Genomic DNA, 23,173 nt, shown 5'->3' on the forward strand with positions numbered 1-23,173 from the left:
AACGCTAAAACCAACGATATTTTCATAAGATGAAAACATTTACGAAATTTTATTTTTAAATGTTTTCATTTAATGAATTTAATTTTAAGTTATTTTTCTTTTATTAAAAAGTTTACTTTATGGTAAACTTGTTATGGTATGTTTTTTTTTTTTAAATTAATAATTAATTTAAATTCATTAATTTTGAACTTAAAAAATGTAAACCATGAAACCTCAACATCTAGTTTTTAACAATAACAAAATGAAAATGCGACAATAGTTGGAGAGAAATTGTAATTTTTATGTTTAAAAAAATCTGCGATTTATTGTTTATGTTAAAATCAAGTTGTTGGTGTTTTTAATATTTATAAGATTTGTTCAGTAAAAAAAAAAAAAGCCGCAGCCATTTTTTTTCATATTTTCATATGCTGTTCTTTGTTACAGTAAAAAAAAATATACGAAAAAAAGAACTCGAAAAAAAAAAGAAAAAGTCGCCTCAGCTTTAAATGTTTCATCCTTGCTTTATTAGAGTTTCATTGTTTGCATTTTTAAGGTTAAAGACCAATTTTTAAAAAAAACCTTACAATTTATTTTTTAATTAAAAAAAAAGTTTAAAGAAAAAATTACGTTTTCAAATCTAACGACTGAATAATTAAGAATAAAATTTTAAATATAAAAAAATTAATTTTTCATTTCAATTTTAAAATATATTCATTAAATTTTCTACCTAGTCTATTTACTAAACATACGAAGTTCCTCGGAATTTTGTCTATGAACGAATCTGTATTATTTAGAATATTAGAATTTTTTTATTGTTACATAGGCATCACCATTTATTAAGGCCCGTATCATTTTGAGTGTTTTTCTCACAACATGTCGACCGATGAAACCTCCGACCTTCTTCTAGTGTATCTTGTTGAACATAGAAATCTTTCTGTCGAAAAGCTGAAAAAAGTCAGAAATATATCGGCCGAATAAATACTAAAAAATACCCAAGATGGGAACAGTAGTTAGAATAACCCAAATATCAGTCCTCATCGGAAAAAGTCATAAACAATATTTTCCTATTATATTTCATTTTGTTTGCCCTTGGCAAGATGCGGGGAAATCCTTCTAGACTGAGATAATTTTAATTTTTACTTAAGGCGAGTGTCTCAATTGTCTTCACATTTAAAAATCGACCTTTTCTCAACCTGTACACACGTAGACGTGTATTTAATACAATGAAAAATTAAATTAAAATGTTCAATCATTTTACACATAAATCTATAAAAGTGTGTGCTGTTTCTTATTTTATTTTTTAAGTTACACACAAACACACACACGCGCGCGCGCACGTGCGCACACACACATAAAAACTTATAAATTGATTTGCGAAGGCATTAAAGTATTCACTCACTCTAAACCTCTTTTTTTAACAAATTATCTTTTGTGAATTATTGCATTTTATGTTAATAGTAAAAAGAAAATTTGGTTATAAATTGGTGGCCCTGAAAAGGGCTGTTTGTTATTCATACAGATAAAACTTTTACGAGAGGTCGCCTGTTTCCATCATTTCTGAAGCAGAAGTGATGATTTTTTTTTTCTGCATCTTTCTTCATTTCTTTGTGTTGACTTTGTTGTTTCTTCGCTTCGACAAGTAACGCATATTTCTCTAAAGCCAATTTAGCTTATTCAAACTACTATTCCGATTTGAATTGATATTTTGATATCGTTTCGGACGATGTAACCTCCAACCTTCTCCATGAACATATTTTCGAACTTGGAAGACTAGATTGAATTACGGAAACTATGTGTAATTTTGAAATTAATAAAGTATTCAATTTAATATCGCCTATAGTGAGGATGTAAACTTCAACCCTAAAGGTTTGTTGCTTAGAACCGAATCAACGCCATTATCCGTTGTGTCACGTACCCAATAATCAAATAATACAAATTATCAATCTGAAATATGTAATATAAAATTGTTTTTCTTTTCACAATCTCACAAAAATTTGTAACTGCTTAAAAATGTACACCGACTTTTGTGCTTTGTTGTCTAGTTGTTATGGTTTTTATTGTTTTCTCTATATATTTTTAACATATTTTATTTCATATTCTATATCTAATTAACAATTATAACAATAATGATACAGAAATATTAAAATATTGCTATTAAGATTGAAAAAAAAAAAAAACGAAAAAAAAGGATGGAGGATGTGGTATTGCTCGTACACGTCGATTTTTCATTTCACATATATTTTCAAAATGGCGCCTACAAGTCATACTATAGACTTGTTTACACATTTCGATATGTTTTATGAGTAGTATATTTAGTAAACAAAGTAGAACTAGTATGAAAATTTGTTTAAACTTTATAATGAATTCAAAATAATAGTAAAAAAAATGACAGTAGAGCTACATTTCAGTGGTCATTCTGATGAATATTTAATAGAATTTTATCCCTTGATTCGATCGTTTAAAAAATGATAAAAACTGTTTTTGTTCAATTATTTTATTAATGGCGTTAAATTAGTTTGAAAAAGTAATAAACAAACATTCCCATGAAGCCCCTTATTAAACAATTTTCACACGCATTTTAATGATTTATATTGGAGTTAAATATCACAAAGTTTGTTCAGTTTGAAAATCTGAATAAATTTCTATCATTTTCAAAAATTCAACTACCAACCACTAAAAGTTTCATACCGTGAGAAATGGGGCTAACAACAAAGGACCATTGCTGCCATTTTGATTTGAAGAAATGTATTTTCGTTCTGCTTAACAACAAAGAATTTATTGTTTTTAGAAATTGTTATATTAATTTAATTTCGCCAAATTAAGTAAAAATGGTTTTGTGTTTTTCAAATGAAAGCTTTAATTTCCTAAATTATTGTTTTTATCGTTATTTATTAAATTAGAACAGCCTTTGCAGAAACAAATATTCTATTGATAGAAAAATGTTAAAACTTTTTTAAAAACAAAATTACTTTTACGACTTGGTATTATCGAATGATTAAAAATAAAAAAAATATATAAAGAAATTCATTTATAATTAAATTTTTAAAAATATATTAATAAAATGTTATACACAAAATATTTATTAAAAATACGAAATGCATTTAAGCTATGAGAAAATCTGTTCTGATGTAATCCTTCATATTCTACGTTCTGTGTCAGTAAATGTGAAATCCTTGTCGACTGAAGAACTTTTCTTTATTGCTTTAGACTCGAGTATCCTCTATTTTTAGCAGCTGGATTTTTACCACATCTAAAAATGGACTTTTTACAAAACTATGTACATGTGGACGTGTAGACATTTAATTCATCAAAATTCTCTCCACTGTTTCAATATCTATCTATCTATCTATCTATCTATCTATCTATCTATCTATCTATCTTTCGAAGTGGAAATAATTTAACTGAAAAATGTGTCGAGAATTTTAAAGAATTTAAATCATTTTACATAAATACAAGAAACGCTTTTAATTTTTGAATAGGTTATGTTTAGTGAAATATTGCATTTTATGCTTATAGTAAACAAGAACTTTGCTTATAAATTGGTGGCCCTGAAAAGGGCCGTTTGTTATTTATACAGCCAAAACTTTTACAAGCTGTCGTCTTTTTCCATCATTTCTGAATCAGACGAAGTGGCTTTTTCTTCTTTATCGTTCTTCTTTTCTTCGTGTTGACGTTGTTGTTTCTTCGCTTCCACGAGTAAGGCATATTTTTTTTTATATTCGGCAATTTCTTCCAGGCATCTTTTGCGTTGAAGGAGGATTTTCATTCGGAAGGCTTCAAATTGTGGATTTCTCACTAACTTTCTACGTGTGACAGCTCTCGTCTGGAATTTAAAAGCTCCTGTTGAAAGTCTCCTGTTGTCTTTCACGTAAACAGAATGCATGTTCACTGAGATGTGTTCTCTGCAGAGTCAATACGTTTTTCATTTGAATGAAAGAAAAACCCACCGTTTTATATTGTCTGGGTGGCTCCCAGAAACACTTACTTCAAGTATATTCAGAACGTTTTCTGATTGGTCCAAAATTTAGTTTTTTTTTCTTATTCATCTAGGATAGATGCGCAGACGGTATGCGCACAAACGCGTTTTTTCACTTTGATTTTTCCGTCGATTTGTCAACATCGCTGCTTGCTACAAATCTGACATCAACAAAATAGAATATTTTATTTGTGAATTTTGAAATAATAATATTATGCAAATGGTGTTTTATTTTACAAAAATCGTACTATTTAACGTGTAATTCACCGATTTCTAAAACTAAAATAAAACATAAAATTAAAATAACATAAATTTATATTATTTAAAATACTGCCTGTCTCTCCGTCTCTCTGCCGCTCTCCCCCTCTCTCTCTCTCTCTCTCTCTCTAGATAGATAGATAGATGGATAGATAGAAATAATTTAATTTAAAAAATTTGGACGATTTTAAAAAATATAATTGTCTACACCTGCACGAGTGCAGAGTTTAATAAAAGGTCCATTTTAGACGTGGAAAAAATTCAGCTGCTTAAAAGTGCGGCACTACTGTTTGGACAATAAAAGAAATTGTCTCAGTGTAGAAGGATTTCATTTTCACTGACACAGAAAATAAAATATGTAGGATAGTATCACAGCAGATTATATCATAACTTAAAAATCAAGGATGTCGTATTTTTAGTAAAACAAAGTATAACATTTTATTTATATATTTAAAAAATTAAATAAAAATTAATTTCTTTATTATTTTAATTATTGATAATAAAAAATTAATTTTGTTTTAAAAATAGTTTTGCGATATTTCTATTAACAGACTGCTTGTTTCTACAATGGCTGATGTTCTAATTAGATAAAAAGTAAATTATGTGAATTAAAGCATAGTTTAATTTAGGGACAACAAAGGACTCCTCCCAACAAGAAGGGGGAAACGACTGTAACAAACATTTATTGAATTGTAATTTCGAGAAAAACAAAAAATTTAGCTGCACAATATTTGAGAACATGTAAATAAAAATAATTTTTCACAAAAATTTAAAAATACATAAAATGTTGCTCTCAATATATTTATTAAATCTCGGAATTTTTTCCATGTCGTTCTTCTAGTGTATCTTGTTGAACACGGGAATCTTTCTGCCAAAAATCTGAACAAGGTGAGAAATACATCTGCCGAATAACACTAAGATGAGAACAGTAGTTAGAATAATCGAAATATCAATCCTCATCTAAAAAAGTCATAAACAAATCCATTTTCATATCTCATCTTGTTTATTCTCGGCTGTGGAGAAATCTTTCAATTTTAATTCTTACTTAAGGGTCATTTCCCAATTTTCCTCATATTTAAAAATCGACCTTTTCTCAAACTATGCACATGTAGACGTGTATTTAATACGATGAAAAGTTAAAATCTTCAAGCATTTTACACATAAACCTATAAAAGTTGAAATAATTTAATTAATAAATTATAGAGAAATTTATTTTGTATTTATTTTCGTATTAAAATAAACATTCGTAAAATTTGGAAATAATAATATTATGCAAATGGTGTTTTACTTGACGAAAATGCAATATTTCACTAAACATAAACTATCCAAAAATTAAAAGCGTTTTGTTTATGTATTATTTATATTATTCAAACTATTGCTCCCATCTTGGATGTCATGAAAAATGTTTTAGCATCCGATGGGAACGTTACAGTGCGAATAATTTATAAACTACAAATTATCAATCTACATGTAAAATGAATTAAATTCTTTAAATTTCTCTACACTTTGTTGGTGTAGACGTTTAAGCCGAGATATATTAATTTACTTAATAAATAAATGTTTATTTTGTATAATTATATCTCCTGGCCTCATCCCGCTAACCGACCTTCCACAATATCGACATAACAGCTCACCCTACAACTTTTTCTATTAAATTATCTCTACTTATTTCTCCCCCCTCTCTCTCTCCCTCTCTCTCTCTCCTCTCTCTCTCTCTCTCTCTCTCTCTCTCTCTCGATAGATAGATAGATAGACAGATAGATAGATTGATAGATAGATAAGTGGAATAAAATAAATATAAACACCATTTGCATAATATTATTATTTTAAAATTTTCACAGATAAAATATTTTATTGTCTTGCTGTTATCAGGTTCATAGTGGAAACAAACGTTTTTATTTGAAAGAAGGAAAAAAATGCCGAAATATTTGTAATCCAAATCGGTTTAAATATAAACAAAATTAATTTTCATTTTTTTGTCATTTTGAAGCGATTAAATTAAAATCGCAAAAACATTAATTTTAATTACATTGTTAAAATATATTTTAAAAATGACGTCTAGAAGCCAATCTATAGACTAACACAAACATGTTTAATAGTATCTTATCTGTATATTAGGTACCTCCAACGTGCACCACAGTTTTAAGCCCCCCCCCAACCCGGCCTTTATCTAACACGATGTAACACTGTAATTTAATTTAATATTATCATCCTAATCTTTTTACCATTTAAAACAAAAAGTTTCAAATAAGCTGCTAATATATAATAAAAAAAAACTACCCTAACCTAACCCTAACCTTTTTACCATTTAAAATAAGAAGTTTCAAATAAACTGTTAATATTAAAAAAAAAAATAAATTTGACAACATACAAAAATAATGAAAATGCGAGATAAAAATCGTGTTTACATTATCGACGCTTTAAAACAACGTTCCTATGTAGTGACGTTTATTAACCTAAAGACACACACTTGTTTTAAAAATCTAGCAAAAATCAAATAATAGTCATATTTTCCTGAAATTTTCGATATTTATTCATTATTAAAAAAAATCTTACATACTAAAGTCGATTTAGTTAAATATATAACAGGAATTTTTTTTAGGTGTTGTAACCCCCCCCCCATTTCATGTTACGAAAACTAAAACAAAAAATACAATGCTGATATTTTAACTGTTGAAATTCAGCGAATCTATGAGAGGGTCGAGCCATTACACTTGACAATTGAAAGACGTTTGACAGAGTGTGGCATTCTGCACAAATTGAAGCAGTTGTGTGTTTGTGTGTCTGTGTGTGTGTGTGTGTGTATGAGAGAGAGAGAGAGAGAGAGAGAGAGAGAGAGAGAGAGAAAGAAAGAAAGGCACTGAGAACACCAGTCTGTGGATAATGGCTCAGTTTGTTTATTAAAGAAAAACCTGGATTCATGAGCGATTGAAGTGGCTTCCAGAAAGTCCATTTCGAATAAATTCAGAAAGTTCTCTGATTGATCCAAAAAATAATCCTTTGCTTTTATTCAAGATAGTGTATGCGCAGGCGATGATTTTTAATGTTGATGTGTAAACATCGGCCGCTAATGCTTCTTTCGTATAAGGGCGAAGTCGAAAAGCGAAATATTGAATTTGAAGTAAAACCATCAGTCTCTATGTCGCAATAATGAAAATATTAAAAAACCATGAAAAACGATGAGCTTGAATATTACTTATTAATGAAAAAAATGTTGAATATTTTAAATTTTCGACTCTAATAACGAAGAAACACCGAATAATAAAACTTAAGCAGTCTTGTATCCCTTTTTGCCGACCGACTTAAGGGAGATAATTCAACCGTAAACAAATTTTGAATAAACTCCCTTTGAATATTTTGATATCACGTTAAAAATCTAAAAAAAAAAACAAAACAAAAAAAAATTAATTAGATTTTGTAAAAAATTATACAGATGAAATACTATTAAATATGTGTCTTATAGACACATATTTAATAGTATTTTATTTGTTGGCTGCTAGGCTTGATATTTGCATTATTCTAACTACTGTTCTCATCTCATTGTTATTTAGCAGTTGTATTTCTGACTTTTTTAAGGTTGACTCCCGTGTTCAACAAAATACACTAGAAGAAAGTCGGAGGTTTTATCGGTCGCAACCTTGTAAGACAAATACTCAGAATGATGACAGAAATCCTAATATTCTAAATAATAAATTCGTTCATAGTAAATCAAGGGAGATAATTCTGAGGTAAGAAAAAATATAAATTAAGTCACTGTGTAGGTTTTTTCACACAAACTTCACGTAATAAATCTATAAACAATCTCAAAAATGATGTTATAAGGATTAAAATAATGGAATAGATTACTTTAGTCGCGAAATATTTTTTTATTGTAGAAATTGGTTTCCCCGATATTTTTAAATCTTCATGATCATCATATGAATCTGAAGATTTTATTGTTGGCATTGGTTTCCCTAATATTTTTTTTAATGAGATTTCTTTCTGGAATGACACCGAGTAGTTATGAGAGGGACCACGTAAAAGTTGCCAACATCTTAAATAAAAATGATTTTTGTGCAAAGTACTGGATTCGAACTAAGAACACCCAGATCGTTAGTCTTTGTCAATAACCACTAAATCCCCATTACCTCCCATTACATCAAGTGACCTACCAGGATCAGTATTCCATTAATTATTTTCAAGATCAAAAGACAGAGAATCAGTAAAATTTGGATTACCAATGCTCTTCAATGTGTTGCCATAGACGGTTGTGTCGTCTGTATATTATTAATATAGTGGCTGTGTTATACAACAAATTTTGGGATATTGTAAAAACAACAAATACTAACTGCCTTAAAAAGTCCAAATTCGCGAAATTTTGTCTTAAAATGTCGAATGGTTTTAAAGTGGGGGATTCATTTACTAGAATGTTGCAATAGAAATCGAGCTCAAATTAAAAATCTTTAATTGGTTTTTTCAGTTTTTATATATTTGTAAAGTAAGATCTATTTGACAGAAAACCGGAAAAAATTGGAAAAAAAGACAAAACTAAAAACAATGTGGGAGAGGGTCTTGCTCATACACCTCCATCTTTCATTAAAAACTTATTTCCAAATGGCGCCTGAACCAGCTGCTACAGACATTGACAGGAACCAGAGTAAGAGACGGTACATTCAGAATACAAACTATATGACATGTAACAAACTCAATTGGCAGCACCACGTCGCAGCGCCGTTTACAAATAAGTAAAATAGCCAAGCCAGCTGAGTGTAGTCTCTTACCGACCTAAAGAGCATCGTGTATCACTAGCCAGGCCAGGGAAGGCTCATCACAAAACAGCTACCAAGTAACGATGGTTAACCTTATCGAAGGCTTTGGATCTAAATTAATCACCACAATCTCTGTGTTGACTTTTTCTATCATCAAACGCATCATATGTAAGTTATCCTGGATTGCCCTGCTTTTCATGGTACAAGTTTGCTCGGGGCTAATGAGGCTAGTCAGGACAAGCTGCAGACGATTTGCATGAATCTTGACCAAAATCTTTAACTCGGTGTTTAGGGCCGATAATTATCTAACCCATCCCCACCATCTTTGCTTTTGCATCACAGCTTCACGACACCCATAGTAAAGTATTGAAGATTGAGCCATTCTTAAACCATTAGTTAAATAAAACTGTCGGCAAGGGAACAAAGATGTGCGACAACCTCAAATACACTTCCTAGCATTCTTTTTAACGTAGCCCTAATCACAAAAGCTTGGTGCTCCTTTTTAGGTAGGGAGGTAAGCTGAGCCTTGATTATATTAAAGCTAGCACTATCCCCCTCCTCCACTACCCGATCTAATGTAGATTTTGATGTAGCGTTATCTGCCCTAGATTCTAGATTGAGTTGTTTGCTAACACTGGCAGAAAAGGACCTAATGATTTCCTAAATTTTGATTCACAACTTATTCCCGATTATAGCCCCCATCAATTCCTGCTGTAGGGTTAGTAATAGCCCGTCACGGTAGACCTCAGCATCGAACAATGACATGTTGAACTTCCAATAACAAACTAATCTAGGCTTAGGTCTATCTAAGTTTATCTGTACATGAAGAACTCGGTGATCTGAATACGCTATATTGTGAAAACTTGGACAATTCAATTCTCCTAGGTCGACTCACTTAACTAAGAACTCAAGAGTTGTACCGCACTGGAGTCGTGCCTACATATACAAGTCCACACTAAGTCATGAGACTTTTCATTTTGGAATTTGTCGATAAGATCGAACTTATCCATTAACTCAAAAAATAAAATGGCATTGCGATCTCTGTTAGTTCCCCTAGAAGGTAACCCAAATCGATTTAAATCGGCATCCAGGACCACATTCCAGTCTCTCGCTAAGATAACCATTTGAGAAGTACTCATTGATTCGCAAAAAAAAAAAAAAAAAAAAGCAAGCTTGACATGATTTTTGGCCGCATGAACTCCAATGAAACAAAATGCTCTACTTTTTATGGTGACATCCTGGACGCAAAGTCTCCTCTCCAGATCTATGTAATATGGGTTACACAATGCATCTAAGACCTTTTACCTAGCCAAATGAGAATTAAAGTACACTGAGTAAACACAATAAGACTTCGACAGTGCAGCCAAATGGTCATCTGGAATAAGGTGGGTTTTTTGAACGCAACAAATATCCACTCCAAGATGGTGCAAGTCCAGGCTCAAGCGAAATTTTTGCAAGTTGGCCTTTAGCCCTCGGACATTCAAACTAGCAAGCTTGATATCCATGATGGTGTCTTAGCGTTGGAAACCAAAAACAAACATCGTGGTCATTAGCATGTAGACGGCTCTCGTGATTCAATAGGTGGAGCTGGTGATGATTGTTTTCTGGAGTATCTATGGCTGGGATTTTCTTTGTAAAGTGGGTGATTGCACTTTTAGTTTTTTCTTCAGATCTTTTAGTTCCAGGAATTATTTGCCTCCAGAGTCTTTTTTTTTTTTTGTGATATGTTTTGGGGACATTTTTTGGGGACATTTTTTGGGGACATTTTACGATTAATTCACTTGTAGAATTAATGACTATTTTGGGGTTTTTGTCCAATCATCATCATCATCAACAACAAATAATGATAATAATAACAAGTGGAAGGTTATGAACACAAAAGCCTACAAAACTGGTCCCAAAATTCTTTGCTTAAGGCACAGTCAACTACCAGTCAAGTCTTGCTCCATTCACTCGACAAACACGTTCCAAGCCACAAAAAATGGAAAAGAGCCTTCTGCAAATACAGAAGAGTATCTGACGGGATAGAAAGAACAGATAGACTGTAAATGAAGATGGGATAGATGTGCGAATTGCACACCTTCGCTCTCCCCTTTAACGAAAGGTTTTTGCTGATGCACAGTCTAGCAGCTGACCGGACTGCTTTCAGAACATCTGACTAATTTTTCTTCCGCTGAAGGTAAGGACTCAACCAAATGCTGAGTATCTTGCAAGGCCTGTCGCTCCAGCTAAAGGGCCCCTAAAGTAGGATACCCCTCCAGTCACCGATACCCAAGCCTGAAAAATAGATTGAAGCTCAGTCAAACACTTTCCATGAAAATAATGATACAGCAGAGACAAACTCGCAACATCTCTTCTGCGAGATAGAGGTTACAGGGAAGAGAAAAGGACATCTCCTATGAGGCTACGAAGTCTATTTTGAACTCTATCAAGGCAGGACAAGTTCTTTCTAGCAGCTTCTGCCCAGATGTGGCAACAGTATTCCATACTTTGACGTTTCTGGCTCTTATATAGGTAGAGAATTGCATCAGCAGTGAGATATCTATGTCTAGACTAGGCTTAGGTCTATCTAAGTTTACCCGTACACAAACAAGTTGGTGATCCGAGTAATCTATATTATGAAAACTTGCACAATTCAAAACTCGTATGTCAACTCGCCTAAGAACCAGATGATATAACTCGAGAGTTGTACAACACCAGTGCTGTGCTTAACTGTCCAAGTCCACGCTAAATCATGAGGCTTTTCATTTCGAATTTGTCCATAAGATCAAACTTATCCACAAACTCACAGAATAAAACAGTATCCAAATCTGTTTGTTCCCTTAAAAGATAACCCAAATTCATCTAAACTGGGATTAAGGATCACATTCCAGTCTTTCGCTAACATAACTATTCGAGAAATACTCATGAACTGCTTGATTTGCCAAAAAAAGAAGCAAGCCCAACGTAGCTATTAGGTGCATGAACCCAATGAAATGAAACGCTCTACTTTTATGGTAACATCCAGAACGCAATGTCTCCCTTCCGAATCTATGTAACATGGGTCACACGACACCTCAAGAGACCTTTTCATGAGCCAAGAAACCCCTCTCAAGTGAGAATTTACGTATGCTGAGTAAGCACAATAAGACGTAGACAGTGTATCCAAACGGTCAAGAGAAATGAGGTGGGTTTCTTGCATGCAATAAATATTCACTCCAAGGTGCTGCAGGTCCAGGCTCGTGCAATTTTCATGAGTTGGCACAGCCTTCGAACATTCACCCTAGCAAGCTTGATATCCATTATAGTGCCTTATGGTTGGGAATCTTCTTGTTGCATTATACGCCATCCAATCCATATTTTGTACTGCCATGAATGCCACCCCACACGAAAGGTTTTTACCTGTTCAGCGATGGAGTTCAGCGGGAGCTTCACTTCCATCCTGGCTCTCTTGATCCAGTACTGTGTTTCTGAGTCAACATGCATGTTACAGCAAGAACGATCCCTTGGTGGATGAGGTAGAGCTCATAGAGGTGAACCCCCAGTATGCTTTAGTATAACATGCAGATGGTAGAGAGTCTAATGTGTCTCTCAGAGACCAAGCACCTGCCAGAGACGTACCATGGACAATCCCTGAGGACAAATCAAGTCCCCCTGACACTGGAGCTCCTCCAGAAGATCATTGCACTGAAATTGCTCCTGACAAGTCATCTAATGACACTGTCTCTGTTGGGGCTCCCTTAGACACATCAGATTGGTCAACACCTGAATCCCTGACAGATGAAAGTCTAGCACCCAAAAAACGTGTCCATCTACGGACTGACTCTGACGAAAATGGCCTGCTCCTCTGAGAAGGAAACATTTCGAGCGATGTATTTAAAGCCTACAGGCAGGTTTGCACTAAAGAGCCTTCCTGCTTGAGTACTCCGACCCCAAATTATGGACTGCTGAGGCAGCCACTGGGAGCTCGTAAGAAGCCTGGGCATTTAAGGAACTTTCTTCCCTAACATTTTTCATTACAGATATACTCGTAGTCTGCTGTGATACTATCCACCATATTTTCTTTTTTGTGTCAGTGACTGTGAAATCCTTCTAGACCGAGACAATTGCCATTATTTTCCCAAACTAGAGTGCCCCATTTTTTTAGTGGCTGGATTTCAAACACATCAAACAGTGGATCTCTTATCAAACACTGCACATATTCAGAAAATAAAAAATTTAATTGTAAATAATTTTTAAGAATTTAATTTATTTCCTGTTTCTTGTCACATTCGATAATTTTAACAAAAAATAAACGAAAAAATTTCAGAATGTTTTATGTGGATTGAAAATTTGTAATATATTGATTATTCGCATTATAATGTTCACATCGGATGCTAAAATATTTTTATAATAACATCCATATCGTTTTATATGTGAGTCAACGCATGTCTTTGAATTAAAGGATTGTTGTATTGTGCTTGGTATGGATACGAAACGTCCCAATAGCACTCTCCCTGATGAAGCGCTAGCTCTGTATATGTAGTGAAGCCAAGACTACTATTTCTCCATTACATGTCTCTTTCTCTCTACTCTTCCCTTTCCTCCTTCCCTCGTGTTTTTGAATAGAAGGATATGAGTAGGATTTCATTTAAATATCAACACGAATTTTACATAATTTTTGCAACATTTTATTTGTCTGTTATAGACGAAATCTCTGAAATATTATTAATAAAATGGATTCACAATGTTTAAAATGAAGGAATTTGATTTTTGATGCCCAAATAGCAGATATAACGATTCGGAAACATAAAAAAGATAAACTTGTTTTTCTTTTTGCAATCTAGCAAAAATTGATGATTGCTTCAAAACATACAAGGTCTTCTCCAATAAGATTCAGACTAATAAAAAGATGAACATGGCCACAACGACAGTCTTCCACTGTCATTCAAGACTGACACAATCTCATTAATTCAATCATTTTTTTTATGCTTTGTTGTTTGTTTTTTTGTTGTTTTAATTATTTTATCGCGACATAGTTAAAAAATATATATTTTATTTTATATCATCTATTTAAGTCTACAATTATAACAATATTGTTTCAGAAATATTAAAACCTTGCAAATAAAATTATCGAAAATCTGCTGTGACTTCTGGAAAATCTACAACAGTGTAGTAAATAATGGGCAATCAACAATTCCCCCACTATCAAACAATCATGAGGTTGTTTGCTCTGCAACTGAGAAAACTAACCTGCTTGCCAGTCGGTTTTGCTCCAACTCTACACTGGACCCTACAAAAGCATGTGGACCTGATCTCATCCCGGCTGTGCTATGAAAAAAGTGTGCCGCCAAAGTAGCTCCAGTTCTCCACAAACTTTACAAAAATGCCTTAATGAATCTTCCTTTCCTGCCTGATGGAAAACTGCTTCTGTAGTACCAGTTTTCAAAAATTCTGGCGAAAGAACTGACCAAGTAAATCATCGCCCCATTAGCCTCTTCCCATTTTTCGCCAAAATATTTGACCAAGCTATCACCTTACAGATGCTAAACTTCTGACTGACATACAATATGAATTTAGGCAAGCCCGATCCACAGCAGACATCCTAACTGTAATCTCAGAACATATATACCATTCACTGGACAAAGCGGAGGAGGGTAGTGCAGTAATCCTAGATATATCTAAGGCTTTTGACAGGGTATGGTTTGAAGGTCTTCTCAAGAAAATCAGATCATATGGCATCACTGGAAGAATACATAATCAAATCCTTCTTAGATAAGAGAAAAATCCATGTTGTACTTGACGGTCGTACATCTAAACAATATGATATAAATGCAGGAGTGCCTCTGTTATTGCTAATATTCAAAAATGACCTCCCTGACAAAATTGTCTGTGAGATGGGTATATATGCTGACGACATCATGCTCTATAACAGACACGGCAGGAAAACAAATGAACACGTATCTAAAGAAATGGCAGAAACACTAGAGGATGACCTCCGTTCTGTAGTGGAATGGGGACAAAAATAGATGGTCACATTCAATGCTTCCAAGACAAAATTTGTTTCCTTCAATAATTACAAGAAACCTTCTCTACCATCAATAGCAATGGCCAATGATTCTTTATCTGAAAGTACATCTTTTAAACTCCTTGGCCTAACGTTCACAGAAAACATGAGTTGGAATAATTACATTGAGAGTATTGCTAGGGCCGCTGCAAAGACGTTAGGTTCTCTCTACCGTGCTAGAAAGCTACTAACGCCCGAAAGGATCCTACAAACCCGACAAGCAACTAAATCCCACCCCTTCACAGTAGAGATCCCTAGATGTAAGAGAGCTTTCTACTCCATTAGTTTCTTCCCCAGAACAGATAAGCTTTGGAATTCCCTTCCGGGTCCCTGCTTCCTCAACTGTACTCACATTCCGATACAATTACTAATTCCGATTCTTTATTAATCTTTAAATATTTAACTATAAAAGAGTTATTGTGTCCCGATTACTGTAAAAACACATCTTAAATGCGCCTACATTTTCTCAAACGTAAAACACACATTTGTGATGAGGTGACCTAGAGATTTTAATTTTACTGGAAGTTTAAATCAATAAATATTTATTATATTATTACTTCAAGCAGTGGGAAATGTTTCTTAAACCAAAATCAAATAAAAAAGATAATTTAAGGAATCGGTTTTGGTATCGGAAAATAGGTTAAAAATTTTCCGATTCTGATAATTACATGTTAAAAAGTTCAATTTTCATCAAATAAAAATCCATTTGCACAATATCATTTTTTTTTTAATATTTCAACACAATAGTTGTATAACGTCTTTCGCTTTCACAGATTAAATTATAAAAACAAAAAATATTTTCACTAAAAATATTTCTCTAAAATCGGCTTTACCACAAAATATCTCCCTCAAACAGAAATTCCTTTTTTCTTTTTCTTTATTTTTGTTACACGGTCCAGAAGCCACTCGGGGATAAGGGTTATTGCATGTACGGTAATCAGTTGGATATTATCATAGTAATTGTTAGTAATGGAGATTTGATAAAGTGTTTTACTTAAGGGAGGGGGTTCATTAGGAATTTGTTTATGTTGGACTTGAAGACTTCCAGGTTGCAGTTAGGTGGGAAACAGGTAAACGGAACAGAGTTCCACAGGCGTGCACTTCTAAGAAAGAAGCTTTGTTCATGGAATCTACGTTTTGGTTTTGGCACAGATAAAGAGTGGGAAAAAATTTTGACAGTGGTTTCAGCTAAACGGGTGTTTATCATGAAAGATTGGCGAGGTGGGACTAGAGATTGGAGCTCAGACGAGCACTTGTCATGGAAGTAACGATAAAACAAAGAAAGGCTTGCAACGTCTCTCCTGTAGGAGAGAGGTTGCAGGGATGAGAAAAGGGTATCCCCCACTAAGCCTATTTTTTACTCTGTCAAGGAAGGATAGGCTGTTTTTAGCAGCTCCTGTCCAGATATGGCAGCAGTACTCCATCCTTGGAGTAAATAAAAATCCATTTGCACAATATCATTTTGTTTAATATTTCAACACAATAGTTGTATAACGTCTTTCTCTTTCACAGATTAAATTATAAAAACAAAAAATATTTCTCTAAAATCGGCTTTACCACAAAATATCTCCCTCAAACAGAAATCCTCCAAAACTGATGACTCTTAAATAGGGGCCCCTCCAAAATTAATGGCTCCCAAAATGAGACCCTCCAAAAATAATTCCATTGTTTTATTTTTATTAGATTAATAGCGGAAACAAACGTTACACTTCTAGAGATAAACAGACCCCGAAATATCCTTAATCAATAAAACCGTTTTGAACAAAGACAGAATTACTTTACATGTTTTGTCATTTGCTAATGATCGAAATTCAAATGAAAATTCCTAAAAATAATTATACATACTTCTTTTCATCAACGTTTACGAGCAAGACTACCTTCCTATATATATTTTTTTATTTTCGTCTATTTTTCAATTTTTTAGGGGATTATTATCGAATGGACCCTAATATTCCAGATTATTAAAAGAAAAAAAATGCCAAAAAAAAAAAATGAATATTTAAAGATTTGTAAGTTTCTAAGAAAACATACTATAAAACCGATCCCCGATTTTGGAACCACTCGACTTTTTTATGGACAAATTAAACCAATTTGGTGTTCTTTAAGCAGTTTGACCTTTTTTGTTCATTGTTTTCTAAATTGTTATCATCGATTGGACACTAATCTAGCAGATTATTAAACAAAAAATGCAAAAAAAAAAAAAGTAGCAATATTAAACCAAACATGGCGACCAGTGAAAATAGTACAGAATGAACTATATAAGTTTTACTATCATGAAAACTTCTTATCAAAGATAATTATAAATATGAGATTTATTTAAAAACAGATCTGAATATACATAAAAATTAACTTTTTACAGGTAAGTTTTTAGTTGGTAGTCTATCGCACATTGACCATTAATCATTGCACTCAGATTAATAAAAGAAATATACTTTTTATAAGAAAGATGTGTGTTCTTGTCGAGTGGTTCCAATATTGGAGATAGATTCGCTAGAACGTTGTATAATTTTTTTTATAATCTATTAGATTAGTGTACAATCAATGATAATCTGCTGAAAATATTGCAAAACGACAAAAAATTGAAAAAAAAAAAAGAAAGAAAAACTGCTTAATACCGACTAAATGGCGCCTAGAAACCAGACTATAAATTAAATTACACATTTCGATGTATTTTCTGGGCAGTATATTGAATAAAACTTATATTAAATTAAACTTATGTTAAATAAAACTTATATTAAATAAAACTTATGTTAAATAAATTAATTATTATAAAAACAATGTGAATAGATTTACGGTGAGAAGTTTGTGTGAAGTTAAACCCTACAAACAGACTTGATTTATATTTTCATTTGTAAAATGTTATTCCCCTTGATTCTGTCGGTAAAAAATGATATTGAAAATGCTTTTGTTCCATTATTTTAATATCGTTTAATCAGTTCGAAACAATCGTTCATATGAAGTCCATTACTAAACAATTTTCACACGCATTTTAATTATTTAAATTGGACGTGAATAGCATTAAGTTTGTTCAATTTTAACATCTAAATAAATCTCAAACATTTTCAAAAAATCCACTTCCAACCCCTAAAAGTCTTATGAACACCGTGAAAAAAAAATTAGGCTTATATCCAACGACCATTATCGCCATTTTGTTTTCAAGAAATGTTTTTTTTATGCCATTTAACAATAAAGATTCGTTTTTTTTTTTTTCATGTAATTAGAACATCAGCTATTGTAGAAACAAACATTCTTTTGATAGAAAATCTCAAAGCTGTTTTTAAAACAAAATTACTTTTACAACTTAGTATTATCGAATGATTACAAATAAAATAAATAGAATAAAAACAATATTTTTAATTCAATTTTAAAAAAATATTTAGATAATGTTATCGTCAAAATATTTATTAAATACTTTTAAGCTATGCGAAAAACTTTTCTGATATAATCCTTCATACTTGACTTTTAGTGTCAGTAAATGTGTAATCCTTCTAGACTGAGGCAATTTTCTTTGTTGCACTAAACAAGAGTCTCTCCTTTATTGACCAGCTAGACTTTTACCAGATCTAAAAATGAAACTAAATCAAATCCTGCACACTAAAAATAAATGCAGAAAATTCCGGATTTAAAAAAAAAAATCTGGATTGTTAATTTGTAGTACATTTTTTATAATCACATCTAAAATGGGAGCAGTAATTTGAATAATATAAATAATACATACAAGAAACGCTTTAACGTTTTTGGAGCGGTTATGTTAAGTTAAATATTGCATTTTATGTTAATGGTAAAAAAAACTTTGGTTATAAATTGGTGGCCCTGAAAAGGGCCGTTCGTTATCTTTACAGATAAAACTTTTACGAGCTATCGTCTGTTTCCATCATTTCTGAATCACACGAAGTGATAACTTTTTCTTCTGTAGCTTTGTTCGTTTTGACGTTGTTTTTTTTTACTTCGACGAGTAATAATGCATGTTTTTCTTTATATTCGGCAATTTCTTGCAGACATTTTTTGCGTTGAAGGAAAATTTTCATTCGTAAGGCTTCAAATTGTAGATTCCTCACTAACTTTCTTTTAGTGACAGCTCTCGTCTGGAATTTAAAACCCGGTGAAGGTTTTCTGTTATCTTTAACGTAAACAGAACGCATGTTCGCTGAGATATTTTACCTGCAAATACAAAATAGAGACAAAACTTATCGACATATATAAGAGTCAAGACGTTTTTGTGAAAGAAAAACCCGCCCTTTTATATTCTCTGGGTGGCTCCCAGAAACACATTTCACATATATTCAGAACGTTTTCTGATATGTCCAAAATTAAGTATTTTTTTTCTTATTTATTTAGGATAGATGCGCAGACGATATGCGCACAAACGCGTTTTTTCACTTTGATTTTGTCCGTCGATGTGTCAACATCGCTGCTTACTACAAATCTGACATCAACAAAATAGAATATTTTATTTAATTCATCATAATTCTCTCTACTTATTCAATATCTATCTATCTATCTATCTATCTATCTATCTATCTATCGAAGTGGAAATAATTTAACTGAAAAAGTGTCGAGAATTTTAAAGAATTTAAATCATTTTACATAAATACAAGAAACGCTTTTAATTTTTGAATAGGTTATGTTTAGTGAAATATTGCATTTTATGCTTATAGTAAACAAAAACTTTGCTTATAAATTGGTGGTCCTGAAAAGGGCCGTTTGTTATTATTACAGCAAAAACTTTTACAAGCTGTCGTCTGTTTCCATCATTTCTGAATCAGACGAAGTGGCTTTTTCTTCTTTATCGTTCTTCTTTTCTTCGTGTTGACGTTGTTGTTTCTTCGCTTCCACGAGTAAGGCATATTTTTTTTTTTATATTCGGCAATTTCTTCCAGGCATCTTTTGCGTTGAAGGAGGATTTTCATTCGGAAGGCTTCAAATTGTGGATTCCTCACTAACTTTCTTTTAGTGACAGCTCTCGTCTGGAATTTAAAACCTGATGAACGTTTTCTGTTGTCTTTAACGTAAACAGAATACATGTTCGCTGAGATGTTTTACCTGCAAATACAAAATAGAGACAAAACTTATTGACATATATCACAGTCAATACGTTTTTCATTCGAATGAAAGAAAAACCCGCCGTTTTATATTATCTGGGTGGCTCCCAGAAACATTCACTTCAAGTATATTCAGAACGTTTTCTGATTGGTCCAAAATTAAGTATTTTTTTTTCTTATTCTTCTAGGATAGATGCGTAGACGATATGCGCACAAACGCGTTTTTTCACTTTGATTTTGTCCGTCGATGTGTCAACATCGCTGCTTACTACAAATCTGACATCAACAAAATAGAATATTTTATTTGTGAATTTTGAAATAATATTATGCAAATGGTGTTTTATTTTACAAAAATCGTACTCTTTAACGTGTAATCCACCGATTTCTAAAACTAAAATAAAAGATAAAATTAAAATAACATAAATTTATATTATTTAAACTACTGCCTGTCTCTCCGTCTCTCTGCCTCTCTCTCCCCCCCTCTCTCTCTCTCTCTAGATAGATAGATAGATGGATGGATAGAAATAATTTAATTTAAAAAATTTGGACGATTTTTAAAAATATAATTGTCTACACATGCATGAGTGCAGAGTTTAATAAAAGGTCCATTTTAGACGTGGAAAAAATTCAGCTGCTTAAAAGTGCGGCACTACTGTTTGGACAATAAAAGAAATTGTCTCAGTGTAGAAGGATTTCATTTCACTGACACAGAAAATAAAATATGTAGGATAGTATCACAGCAGATTATATCATAACTTAAAAATCAAGGATGTCGTATTTTTAGTAAAACAAAGTATAACATTTTATTTATATATTTAAAAAATTAAATGAAAATTAATTTTTTTATTATTTTAATTATTGATAATAAAAAATTAATTTTGTTTTAAAAATAGTTTTGCGATATTTCTATTAAGAGACTGCTTGTTTCTACAATGGCTGATGTTCTAATTAGATAAAAAGTAAATTATGTGAATTAAAGCATAGTTTAATTTAGGGACAACAAAGGACTCCTCCCAACAAGAAGGGGGAAACGACTGTAACAAACATTTATTGAATTGTAATTTCGAGAAAAACAAAAAATTTAGCTGCACAATATTTGAGAACATGTAAATAAAAATAATTTTTCACAAAAATTTAAAAATACATAAAATTTTGCTCTCAATATATTTATTAAATCTCGGAATTTTTTCCATGTCGTTCTTCTAGTGTATCTTGTTGAACACGGGAATCTTTCTGCCAAAAATCTGAACAAGGTGAGAAATACATCTGCCGAATAACACTAAGATGAGAACAGTAGTTAGAATAATCGAAATATCAATCCTCATCTAAAAAAGTCATAAACAAATCCATTTTCATATCTCATCTTGTTTATTCTCGGCTGTGGAGAAATCTTTCAATTTTAATTCTTACTTAAGGGTCATTTCCCAATTTTCCTCATATTTAAAAATCGACCTTTTCTCAAACTATGCACATGTAGACGTGTATTTAATACGATGAAAAGTTAAAATCTTCAAGCATTTTACACATAAATCTATAAAAGTTGAAATAATTTAATTAATAAATTATAGAGAAATTTATTTTGTATTTATTTTCGTATTAAAATAAACATTCGTAAAATTTGGAAATAATAATATTATGCAAATGGTGTTTTACTTGACGAAAATGCAATATTTCACTAAACATAACCTATCCAAAAATTAAAAGCGTTTCTTTTATGTATTATTTATATTATTAAAACTATTGCTGCCATCTTGGATGTTATGAAAAATGTTTTAGCATCCGATGGGAACGTTACAGTGCGAATAATTTATAAACTACAAATTATCAATCTACATGTAAAATGTATTAAATTCTTAAAATTTCTCTACACTTTGTTGGTGTAGACGTTTAAGCCGAGATATATTAATTTACTTAATAAATAAATGTTTATTTTGTATAATTATATCTCCTGGCCTCATCCCGCTAACCAACCTTTCACAATATCGACATAACAGCTCACCCTACAACTTTTTCTATTAAATTATCTCTACTTATTTCTCTCTCTCTCTCTCTCTCTCTCTCTCTCTCTCTCTCTCTCTCTCTCTCTCTCTCTCTCTCTCTCTCTCGATAGATAGATAGATAGATAGATAGATAGATAGATAGATAAGTGGAATAAAATAAATATAAACACCATTTGCATAATATTATCATTTAAAAATTTTCACAGATAAAATATTTTATTGTCTTTCTGTTATCAGGTTCATAGTGGAAACAAACGTTTTTATTTGAAAGAAGGAAAAAAATGCCGAAATATTTTTAATCCAAATCGGTTTAAATATAAACAAAATTAATTTTCATTTTTTTGTCATTTTGAAGCGATTAAATTAAAATTGAAAAAACATTCATTTTAATTACATTGTTAAAATATATTTTAAAAATGAAGTCTAGAAGCCAATCTATAGACTAACACAAACATGTTTAATAGTATCTTATCTGTATATTAGGTACCTCCAACGTGCACCACAGTTTTAAGCCCCCCCCCCGGCCTTTATCTAACACGATGTAACTGTAATTTAATTTAATATTATCATCCTAACCTTTTTACCATTTAAAACAAAAAGTTTCAAATAAGCTGCTAATATATAATAAAAAAACTACCCTAACCTAACCCTAACCTTTTTACCATTTAAAATAAGAAGTTTCAAATAAACTGTTAATATTAAAAAAAAAAATAAATTTGACAACATACAAAAATAATGAAAATGCGAGATAAAAATCGTGTTTACATTATCGACGCTTTAAAACAACGTTCCTATGTAGTGACGTTCATTAACCTAAAGACACACACTTGTTTTAAAAATCTAGCAAAAATCAAATAATAGTCATATTTTCCTGAAATTTTCGATATTTATTCATTATTAAAAAAAATCTTACATACTAAAGTCGATTTAGTTAAATATATAACAGGAAATTTTTTTAGGTGTTGTAACCCCCCCCCCCCATTTCATGTTACGAAAACTAAAACAAAAAATACAATGCTGATATTTTAACTGTTGAAATTCAGCGAATCTATGAGAGGGTCGAGCCATTACACTTGACAATTGAAAGACGTTTGACAGAGTGTGGCATTCTGCACAAATTCAAGCAGTTGTGTGTGTGTGTGTGT

The sequence above is a fragment of the Euprymna scolopes genome, chromosome 27 (assembly GCF_053919585.1).
Source record: "Euprymna scolopes isolate OS-2025 chromosome 27, ASM5391958v1, whole genome shotgun sequence".
Lineage (NCBI taxonomy): Eukaryota > Metazoa > Mollusca > Cephalopoda > Sepiida > Sepiolidae > Euprymna > Euprymna scolopes.